We start from the raw sequence: 11,942 nt of genomic DNA on the forward strand, positions 1-11,942 counted from the left end.
TAAAAAATACAAGTTAATTAGTTAAATATTCAAGTGATAAAATCAAATTTGTTTTTAAGAAATGAATGAAGTTATTTTAAAGATGTCACAGATTATTTGAATCTTACACTTGTCTTAAAATACGTTTTTTTTCCCCTTTGGGGAATATTTTATATTCAAAACAAATTTTTTTAATGTGTACAACTTAATTAAAAACAAGTCTGTGCCTAGTAAGTTTCACAAAAGTAGTGACCTTGTGGTGAGTGAAATATTCTCCTGTGGTGGGTAGAGGGAGAATAATTTTGCATTTATTCCAGTTCGGGGTCTCTTTTTTTGGTTGGCCCCTCCCACCCACTGCCCAATTGCTGAGGCTGTCAGTGGGAGCATCAGTTGTGATGTGTTATCAAGAACACTTGTACATTAGGAATTAGAATGAAAAACTGTTTCGTATAGGTCATCAAATGGACATAAGACAACTTTTCAATCCATACTCTTTTCTCTATCAAAATGTATCCCTCAGCTGGCCTGTTAATACTCAGTATATCCATTTCTCCCATGACTTCTAGTCATTCCTATTGATTACAAATATTAAAATGCCTTTTTTTAAAGGAATCTATTACATTATATAGAATGATAAAAGCAGCATAACATACGTGCCATAAAAAGAACGTTGAAAACCAATACTTGCATTTTGGATAGCTTCTATTTGTTTCAGGGAAGTAACTGACAAATATGACATTTGGCCGCCACTGCCACTACATTTGGCATTTGTACAGCATGCATGTTTTCACACAGTATGTGAACAGGTATGTTTACAAGTATAGTATTTTTTCAGAGTCTGTAAAATGTAGCAGACTGGTAGTTCTCAAAATATTGATTAAAAAAATAGTACATTCAGTTAACGTTAACCATCTGACTAATTGTATTAGACTGAAAATAAGTTGGGTACTTCCTTCCCACAATCTCTCAATCTTAGTTGTGCCTTGGTGTCACTGCTTTTGTTACCCAGCTTTTATATACTTCTCTGTGAACCTTGCAGTACTTAGCCCTGGTCTACGCTGCGGGGGGGGGGGTCGACCTAAGATACGCAACTTCAGCTACGCAAATAGCGTAGCTGAAGTCAGCGTATTTTAGGTCGACTTACCTGGCCGTGAGGATGGCGGCAAGTCAACCACTGTCGCTCCCCCATCGACTCCGCTTCTGCCTCTCGCGAGCTGGAGTTCCAGATTGACGGGGAGCAGGTTCGGGGATCGATTTATCCGTGTCTAGACAAGACGCGATAAATCGATCCCTGATAGATCAATCTCTACCCACCAATCCGGCGGGTAGTGAAGACCTGCCCTTAGTCAGAGTGCAGTTAAATTGGATTGTATTTTTAGTCTTGCCTTTGTATGAGAAGACCCTTAGTTTCCCTTCATAATACTATTTTTAGTTGACTTTCCAGTAGTATTTAAGTCCCCATAATCAACATTCTTTCAAAGTCTAATATTTCTGCCTTCAGTCATCATAGTTACTTAATTATGTAATAACTCATTCAATGAGGTATTTTCATTTGATCAGAGACTACCTTGAAGGATGCGTATGATGTAATTATAGACAACATGCTATTAAATTTGGTTTATGAATTTATATTTTAAAGAATAAGTTTTATAAATAAGCTTTTACTTTTCAGTGGTATGCTACCAACATAGGTATTTTCTTTTTACCAGTAACACAAATCTCGAACGCAGATGACAGATCAAAGTTTCCAGTAGTAGAACAGTGACAACAGAGGCTAAACGCTGTTCCTTTTTTATGAATTCCAGGCAAACAACACATCTGTCCTTTGCTCTAGCATTACTTAGTGATAGAAGTCCAGGCCATACGATATTGCCATGTGAGTGCTTGCTGTGTATTGAATACGCACAAGTCTCTTGCCCTTTTATTACCTTTCAACTTCCATGTTAATATTTGATGAACTCATCAATCAGTTGTAATTGTCTTTGATTTCCATGAAAAATTTATGGTCTGCTGTGACATATTTGATTTTTTCCATGATCAGTGTAATCCCTTTTAATAGACCTGCTGAAAGATAGTTTCAATGCATTTTGTTAACCATAAGCAAACCGGCTGTGATCTATTTTAATCTGTGTGAACTTTAAATATCGGGGGGGATTAATCCTAACTATAGACAGTAACGTTAGACAAAAGTAATCTCGATATTTGTTCACCTTGCCAACAGAGTGGTGCCACATTGCATGCTTGCATGAGTGTGGTTGGTGGAATGCAATAAGAAAATGAGGCCAGTCTTTCCTTTCCGTGTTGACTGTTACTGCTTTTGTTGCAGGTTGTGATGCAAGACTTAAAGACCCAGTGCAGTACTTGTTGTTTTAGTTATTGTAGATCCTCTCTAATTTGTACTAATGACTGGAAGAACTGTTGTGAATTACTGAAACTTGCAAATTAGCACGTATGGGAACAAACAGAATATGAAAACCAAGGGCTGTATATAGGTCAGAAAGTGTAGTTATGTTTTAAGTGTAACTTGGCTTTAATTGTTTGACGCGCCAAAGCATATGTACTAGTATTAGGAAGTAATTTGTCAAAATAATTACATATTAGTAATATGAGGTCTCATTTATAGTATCTCCTAATTAAACCTTTTCTCAGAGGTGGGAGGTGCCAATTTCTATGTGAATTGTCCAATGCTTGGTAAATTGCATGCTATTGATCTGTATAAAGTGATGCAGGAGTAGTAAAGTGCTAATATAACTTTGTTCCTAAGTAACACATACATAGTTAATTCTGGGTTGGTTGATTTTTGGAAAAAATCCCTTGTGGATCACTCTTTGCAGAAAACTCATGTACTTTTTTCCCCAAAGATTGCCTTCCAGGTCCAAGTTTGGTCTCGAGGAGCATTTCTTCCTTTCTAACTGAGGCTTCAGTCCAAGGACCAGGTCCTCTAGTAGTGGAACTCTGATTTTATAGATATTGCAGTAGCACTTGAAGGATCCAATCAGAATTGGGTCTCCATTGTGCTGGATACTGTAAAAATAGCCAGTGACAGTTGCTGTTCTGGTGTGTTCACAGTCTATATGTGCAACAACTCAGTGACAAACTAAATGGGAAGGAAAGGAGAGGGCAGGAGTAACCAATAAAGTAACAGTTGCATAGATAAGGTATTGCTTAATATGAAGTTTCTTTGTGTGTCTGTGTTTACAGGGCTCATTTTTTGTCTAATTAGAAACAAATATCAGCTATCCCTGATTGACTGGCTCTGTGTCAATCTTTGGAGGTAGGAATGTTTGTGTGCATTAATTCAGTGAGTGTGTTCTGTGTATAACAGGCAGCATTGAAGGCATGGAGTAAATTGTGGGAGCAGCTGAGCAGATGAGACTAGCATTAGCGGAGTGAAGTTGGGTTGATCTATTGAGATGAACAGACGGGAAGAGTCAGAATTGGGAAGCGCTTAAAGAGTGAGCACAAGAAGACTCCACTTGATGCAGTGAAGCCAGTGGAGAAATTCAGAGTGTTATTGATGTGGTCAAAATAATGTGAAAGGAAAATTATCTTAGTAGCTACTTTTTTGAATGGACAGTAGATAGGCAATGTGAGGCTGCGGTACTCCAGATGAGAAATAAAGGAATAGGTAGGTAGTCTTTAAACACTGGAGAGTGTGCGAAGGTCAGATTTTGGAAATGCTATGGAGGGAGAAACTGTGACTGGATGTGAGGGGCAAGGGAGAGGAAGAAGTCTGACTACAACCTAGATTAGGAGCCTGAATGAATGACAAGATGATTGTTGTGGTTTCAACAGTGACTGAGAATGGGGTGAAGATGAAACCTTGAGAGGAAAGATCAGGAATTCATATTCTGCCGTGTTAAGTTTTTGTCAATGAGATATTTAGAAAGAGGGGCTGGAGAGACAGGCTGAGATGAGGAATTATACACATGGAGACAAGTCAGGAGTGGGAGAAGTATATTTGTGAATCACCTGTGTAAAGGTGGGTAGTTGGAGCCATGTGAATAGGTGAGGCACCCAAAGAAGGTGTGGAAACACTTCTAACACATTTTATGGTTTTACTTGAAGCCACTACGCAGGCATAGTTGAAAGTGTCTTCCCACATGCTGATCCCACAAATGGTTTGATCCTGCAAACTCCTATGGAAGTTGAGAACACTCAGCACTTTTTCCAGGATTGGGCCCCAAGTTTACCGAAGTGTATGTTTCCCTGGGAGATCTGTAAGTATGGGGCAAATTTGGCAAAGTGTGAAGTTTAAGTTTCCACGACCATTTTGAAGGGAGAACTAGGATGATTTCCCTGTTTCTGGCATTCATTCCCACACAGTATAATGCTAACCCATCCCTGGCATAAGAAGACTTCTTAATCAGCGGGGCTCCGGTTCTCTTTGGAATGTACCTGATTGCCCCACGTATTAGATATTTGTCGGGGGCAGGGTGAAACCCCTGGAGGAAGCTATGCCTGGACTCCCTAAAGTCTTTGGGTACATTTTTCAAAAGCATAATTTTCAAAAGAGAATTATGTACTTAGGACCCTGTCTCATTGAAGGTCTGTGGGATTTAAGCTCCTAAGTCCCTTAGGTACTTTTGAAAATTATATCCTATTGAAAAATGTCATCCCCACCCCTTTACAAATTACTGAAGTTGAACACTTCTTATTCTCCTATATTGGATAGATTTCTATTTAATAAAGTGTTAGCATTTCCATCATATTTCGTTTATGTTCATTTGCCAACTGTGTTGCTTCTTTCCTTGGTTACAGTTCATTTAAATCCATTTGTTTAAATGGGAAAACAAAGTAATAAATCCTCTAATCCTTCATCCATCCTCTAATCACAGGCTAAGTAAAACATTTTCTGTGGGAACCTGTTTAAAATATTGGCAACACATCAGTGAGCTGATAATGAATGTGATTGATTTGCAAGGCAGTATGGTGTTGGGGACAGAACTGGGAGGTGGGAGGGAAACAGCCACACAAGGAAGAGAAGAGCAAACTTCACTAGATCATGTCAGTGTGCAATTTTATATTTTTTTTAAATTAAGGTGCAGTTAATTCATATTTGTAGCATTACTTAATATGATTATACCCAGTAAAGTGACTGTCTGTCCTAGAGGATTTTTGAAAGACAAGGTAGGAGAGGTAATCTTTGATTGGACCAACTTGTGATGATGAGAGACGCAAGCTTTCAAACCACACAGAACTCTTCTTCAGGTCACTGGACTTGGGACCAACATGGCTACAACTACACTGCATACAACATAGAGGAGTTTGACATACACTGTGTCAAACTTTCTCAATTCACAAGTCAAACTGCCAGCCCTGCATACTCAATCTGCAATCTTGAAACCAAGTTGGATTTCCCCCCCCCCCCCCCATGCAGCTTCACCAGTAATTGTCTATAAGTTATATTATGTCCTTGGTCACACCTGTGCAAATTGTTGGTTGGCTAATGGGGTTGCATAGCTCTAATGCAGAACTTAATTTGTCTACAGCCTCTCTAGTGCTAATGAAGATGCATAAGAAGGCAGATGCCCATATAAACTTTTAGATTCCAGGTTGTTTGCAATCCTGACAAAAATGTTATCCAATTTGATATGGAAATATTGAAACAACATTGGAGTTTCACAGTGAGTTTTTTGTTTTGCTTTTTTTTCTATACAGTCCCTCTTCAGATGAAAACTATGCTTTTCTCAGAGGCCTAGATGTTAGCCAGGAAACTGAAAGCTAAGTGTGCATTCAAAAATAAAACATGATGAAATTTGAAAATGCACAAGTAAGATCCCCCAAACAGCCTTGATGGGCTCTGCAGTGCTGCTTACAGAACAAACAAAAACCAGGAGACAGTACTCCCAAACAGTGAACTTCTTCATTGCATCAATGACCTTGGAAAATCTGAGGTTATCTTAATTGGTTAGCTTTGATATCGTTGTTATGCTGATTGTCATACATTGTGGTGAGATTTAAAGGTAGTTGCGCTACACTTTACCTTTCCATAGCAAACTTTCTGCCATATAAGCCTATGCACAGGAGTTTGAGGAAGGCAGGCTTTCATGTTTTGTCACCAAAAGTGATGACATTTTGGTGACAATTTCCAACATACAAACTTTAAAACATTGATTACAATATTTTGAAAATATATAGTAATGCTTAACATTTTATATTTTGCAGCTTTTTCATCTTAATCAGTAATTAAGTTAACACTTGTACATTATTAGTTTTTACACACCATGTAGTAGCTGTCTGAATAGCCAGTTTGCTGTTCGTACGAACTGCAATTTTCTAACTAATGCCTGAATGACCCTATGCTTTGTTCTACTGTACTCTTTATTTGATGCTGTAATGTTTGGGTTGGTGGGGAGAAAGTTTAGTAAAGTCTTGTTCTGTTCCCAGTTTGGATGGTCTAGACTCCGTTCCTTGTGTTTTGTGTCTTGGCTTTGCAGATTGTTCCCAGGAAAGGGCCTGTGGTGGACATAGTCTACGTTGCCAAACAAAAAGGGCAGCATTGAGAGAACTTTAATGAAGTGTCTTGCTGTTGATAGCGGTACACAAAGCAGTAATTATAATAGGCATGTAGTGGTCCTTATATTAATTTTGGATGGATGCAAGTATAATAGCACTAAGAAAAAAATTTTATTAGTGTCAAAAGAATGGTAGTTTGCTGCCATCAAGTGGTTAAAGCAGGCATAAACCGATCTTTCTCATTTATGTAGGAATAATCATTGAGATTTAAACTTCTATTGTGGGTTGGAAACAAAGTAGAAATAAAAAATCAATTTTCAAGATGGAAGGAAATTAATAAGTAATGTTGTAAGGATCTCTGCTTAATATTAATGATCTGGAAAAGAGGAGGAACAGTGAACTGGAAAAATTAGTTGACTTGTTTAGTATGCAGCGGTGGTGTAGCCCTGTTGGTCCTGGGATATTAGAGAGACAAGGTGGGTGAGATAATATTTTATTGGACTGACTGCTGTTGATGAGAGAGACAAGCTTTCAAGTTATACAGAGGACTTTGTCAGGTCTGGAAAAGGTACTAAATGTCACAGCTAAAAATCGAATGGCATAAGTAGTTAGCACATACTCTGAGGAATCATTCAAGGTGAAGTGGCGTATTAACACCCCTGTAGTTTAGTGTCCCCACTAAAAGTATGTCTCTCTCACCAACAGAAGTTGGACCAATAAAAGATATTACCTCACACACCTTGTCTCTTAAAATATTGTGCTCATTTCTGAGCTCCTCCCTGCCTCTTCTATGTAGCAGAAATTTAAAAAAAAGTCAGTAAAAGGCAACAAAAAAGATTGGAATCATAGAAAGGTAGGACTGTCCAGTCTCCTGCACTGAGGCACTACTAAATTTATCTAGACCATCCCTGACAGGTGTTTGGCTAACCTGTTCTTAAAAACCGCCAGTGACTGAGATTCCACAATCTCCCTAAGTAATTTAAGTGCTTAACTAACCTTCCAGTTTGGACATACGAAAAACTTCCTGTGTTCCCTCTAAGCTGCGCTGAGTGAGTGAGTGTGTGTGTCCGCTTGCATCGGCAAAGCTAAAAACACTTTTAAATTATATATGTCCATGTTAGGAGATTGGATTGATTTACCTAAATTGGTTCTTAAACCAATCTAGTTGAATTTGGTCCAAAAACTGTATGTAGTTCAATCCCTAGTTAAACTTTAAAGTGAAAATTATTGGAGACCAAGTGAATACCAGTTGCTGGAGCTTTTCCTTGCAATTCCTCGATTGTAGCAGTAATTGAAAGGTTTGGAAGTTAAACCTGCATGTTTGCAACATTTTTCCTGAACAATGTGTATTGTGCACCTACTCCTTTTTTTGGGACTTCGTAAGAATACACTAGAAAATTGCTAATCTGTGCTTTATAATCAATGTAATAAAGGCTCCCTCCCTGTACTACTCAAACACATTGGTATATAGTAATTTATACTTTCTAAGATATTACTTTTTACAAAATATGCTACAGTATATTTACTGGTGCACTGTATACATTACAACTAAAATATTTAATTTTGACTGCTGAATGTCTTATGATTAAGGCTAAGATTTTGTCATGGTTATTTTTAGTAAAAGTCACGGACAGGTCACAGGCAATAAACAAAAATTCTGTGCTGTGACCTGTCTGTGACTTTTGCTGCTGCAGCTACATGGTTTCCCCCGCAACTGGGGTGGCTGGGGGCTGTGGGGTTCCCCCTTCGCCCATGGCAGCTGGAAGCTGCAGGGAGGGGGCCCTCTCCCACGGTAGCTGGGAGCTGCAGGGGACCATATTTCCCAAAGAGAAAATGGGACACCCCTAGCCACTCGCCTGAGGCATCCTACTTCTTCCCCCCCCCCTCCCTCCCCCCCCCCCCCCCGGCATGAGGCTGTCGCCCATTGCTGGAACCCTGAGGAGGGCCCCCTCAGGAATCTGTCACCTGTCACTTCTGTTGCCGGAACCCTGCCAGGGCCCTGCTGGCTGCCAGCTCCAGAGTCCGGCAGCCCCTGGGCTGAAGCACAGAATATCACGGAGGTCTCTGGAACTCACAGATTCCATGACCTCCGTGACATAAACCTAGCCTTAATTATGATGCATTATACTTGTTTTTTATTGTCCACCTGTTAATTAACAATTTAATTTGCGAAGAGTATTCCTGTCATTAAAATAAATTTTAAAAGGTAGTTCTGTATGTATATAAAGCAAGGGGCTAAGTAGTATGCAGGGATCTGGAATTAGTAATCCATCCATCCTGGAAACCTGAATTCAAATCCTTAAAATCAAAAGTGAAGAGAATTTGGTGATCTCAGTCTAGATCAGTGGTGGGCAATCTGCGGCCCGTCAGAGTAATTCGCTGGCAGGCCACGAGACAGTTTGTTTACATTGACCGTCTGCAGGCTTGGCCGCCCGCCCACAGCTCCCAGTGGCCGCAGTTTGCCGTTCCCGGCCAATGGGATAGATTGGATAGATATCCCATTCTAGGATAACTATTAAAATTAGCCTTTTACTTTATTTGGAATAGTGAGAGAATAAGTTAGATAAGAATAACTAAACTTAATCACACGTGCAGATTCTGATGCATTTCCCCTTTAGTCCAGAGCTGCTCTTTAGAGGCTTTCATTAAGTGCTTTTCACATATTACAATTTTATTCCTGGTGTTACTGATGCAAGTGAGAATAGTGATTCCAATTAATGGAAAGTTCCAAACTTTCTATGTTTAAATGGGAAACAATATGGCATTGTTCTGGAGTGACTCAGGACTGTGAGTGCCAGCCTCAGGGCAGATGGTCAAAAAGCAGGGTAGAAACCCCAAACTGGTTGTATGTTCTATAATTAGATTTCCCCAACCCAGTAACAAGCATGAACTCCTAAAGCACTGTCACAGTCTTACCCTGGAGTCACAGACAGTCCCCTGAAATATTCCAGTCTGCCGGCCAGGTAAGCTGGACTATGTGATAGAGGGTCACGTTACCCCCAAAATCACAATATTCAGGTTACTCACAGTCCCAAAGGACCAGTCACTTACCCCAGGTCAGTTGTACTCAGATCTCAAACCAAAGACAACACCTGTAGCCAATCCTGTAATGAACTAACTAAAGATTTTTTAACTAAGAGAAGAAAATAAGTTATTTACAATGTTAAAACAGAAAACATACACACACAAATGAGTCAGTCGTAGATTTATAAAGGTTATGTAAGCTTCTATAATCAGCTGTGTGTGTACTTTAGGGATGACCCAGGCCAAGCAGCACAGGGGTCTCTTGCTTATGTTTAGGAAACTTTACCCCTCAGAGTCCAGAGACCGAGTTTCTCCTTGTCAGGGATTTTTTTTAGTCCCTTCACCCCAGATTCCGAGGCAATGGGATGAGTTCGTATACAGGTTTCCCTTTTCCTTGACGGAGTTAGGAATGCCATCAACAAAGTCTCTGTCCTTTGATGCTACACAATGCCTCATTTGCCTTCAGTGGGCCATCCAGTGTGCAGGATGAGCACTTCATCCTAATTAAAGCTTCTTTTCCTCTTTGGTGAGTTACACAATTACGGAGGTTGACAATGCAAACACTCAATATAACTTTATGCCATTGGATACATATATTATAAGTAGGATTATACATGCACATCCTACAAGCATTCCATAAAGTCTAAACACTAAGCACATTCTTATAACACTAATGTATATTTTAACTATACTAGCCCACAGATAAGCCAGACCGGTTTTCAACTCTGCATTTGTCAGTGTTCAGAGAGGCCTTGGCATGAGCTGGCACCTGGTCTGCCAGCGTCACACATTGGAGTTCTATTTAGTTGTTGCCCGGGAGGGGGAGGGGGAAGGGATTTGAAATAACCTAAGCAAGCCTACATACAACAAATCACTTGACTGGGTGTCTTTGTGGGGCTGTACTGTGAAACTATGCAGGCTGGGGTTCAAGCGCTTATCTCAAAGGCTGTACTAGGAGGAAAGGTGTGTTCATATCTTGAGTTCACTAACTTGTAAAATCATAGTGAAGACAAGGGAATTTGTAGTTTTCATACAAATTAGCTGGTCGAGTTAAACTAGCTGACATGCTAATTTGTTTGAAAATTGCACACTGCCTTGTCTTAACACAAGGTAAAATACTAGTGAACTCAAGGACACACCTCTTACTAGTGAACACACAGCTTCTTTTGGGGTGAATCCCTGTACATGCCAAATCATGCATTGTTTCCATGTGTTTCAGTGGAATACCATGTCGGCATGTCTCTTCTAAAAGAGAACTTCAAGCAAAAACAGAAACTAAGTTAAAGGGGGTCTAAAATATTTTAAATTTAAAAAAAAAAATAATGCTCCATTTGACTTACCATTCCCTTAGAAATACCTTCAATGTCAAATCTTATCTTTTCTGGATTTGCTGGAGAATTTTGGGGAGGGAAAGGCTCTCAAATATATGGTGCAGAGTCTTACGTTGGGAGAAAGGATGTCTCTGAAGATCAACCTCCCCAGTCTTTCATCTAAGGACTGGTCTACACTACGAGTTTAGGTCGATGTAGTGAGTCGGTGTGGCTCCCCTCCTGCCCAGAGGAGGGAGCACCGGTGCAGACACCAGAGTGGGCGGAGCCACCGCCACCTTCCCTGCCCCCCGGAAGTCAAGGGGCGGGACAGGAAGTATAAAGGCTGGCCGCCAGAGCTCAGTCAGAGCCCGGCCACCGCAGGGAGCAGACGTGCGGCCGGGAGCTCCCGACCAGGATACCTCTGAGGCCCGAGGATATTCTCCTAGCTGGCCGGAGCTGCCCCGGGCTCACTACGAGGAAGAGCCGCCGGAGCCCGTCCGCTCCCGTCATTGGGGGGAGCCCTTGGAACTCCCTCACAGCAACCCCGACGGTGAGACCGCACCAGAACCCCTTCGGCCCTGCTGTTACCCGGAGGAACCGCCCGAGTGCAGCTGGCCGGACTTCCCGACGGAGCTGCCGGACCTGCCACCAAGCCCCAGCTGGGAGGAGCCTATGCTGGTGGACTGGACCCTGCCCGGTGCCGCGGACGAGGTAGGCCCTGAGGGGGAAATTGGAAGTAGCCCGGGGGTAGCCGACCCCGGTCAGGCTGTCGAGGCATGCGAACCCATGTCAGTGTGTTTCGGTCAGGATACCCCACTGACCGGCAGCGGCGGTAACCGCTGCTAGGGCCCCGGGCTGGAACGCAGTGGAGTGGGTGGGCCTGCGTTCCCCCCTGCCACCCCCGCTCACGGGTGGCAGGCTTCCCCCTCACCCAACGCACTGGTGTCGGAGCCAGGGCTTAGCCCGAGTAAGTGTTGCTCAGCCCCTACCCAAGGGGGCCTGAGGTCCCTCACTGTTCTGTGACTGTGTGCGCCCCGCCCTGATCCAGGGCCTGGGCCTCCCCTACCTGAACTGCTATTTACCCAGCCCTCCTGCACCAGAGGGCCTGGGCTGTTGAACTGCTAATTTACCCGGCCCCCCTGCACCAGAGGGCCTGGGCTGTTGAACTGC

The 11,942-nt window shown here is 41.8% G+C and overlaps 1 protein-coding gene across 1 annotated transcript in view; it reads left to right on the forward strand.

The window, feature by feature from the left end:
- MRPS35 (mitochondrial ribosomal protein S35) overlaps positions 1-11,942 on the forward strand; it is a 56,058-nt gene that overhangs the window by 31,812 nt on the left and 12,304 nt on the right. The window lies entirely within an intron of this gene.

The sequence above is a fragment of the Terrapene carolina genome, unplaced genomic scaffold (assembly GCF_002925995.2).
Source record: "Terrapene carolina triunguis isolate 2854851 unplaced genomic scaffold, T_m_triunguis-2.0 Scaffold112, whole genome shotgun sequence".
In the NCBI taxonomy this organism is placed as follows: Eukaryota; Metazoa; Chordata; order Testudines; family Emydidae; genus Terrapene; species Terrapene triunguis.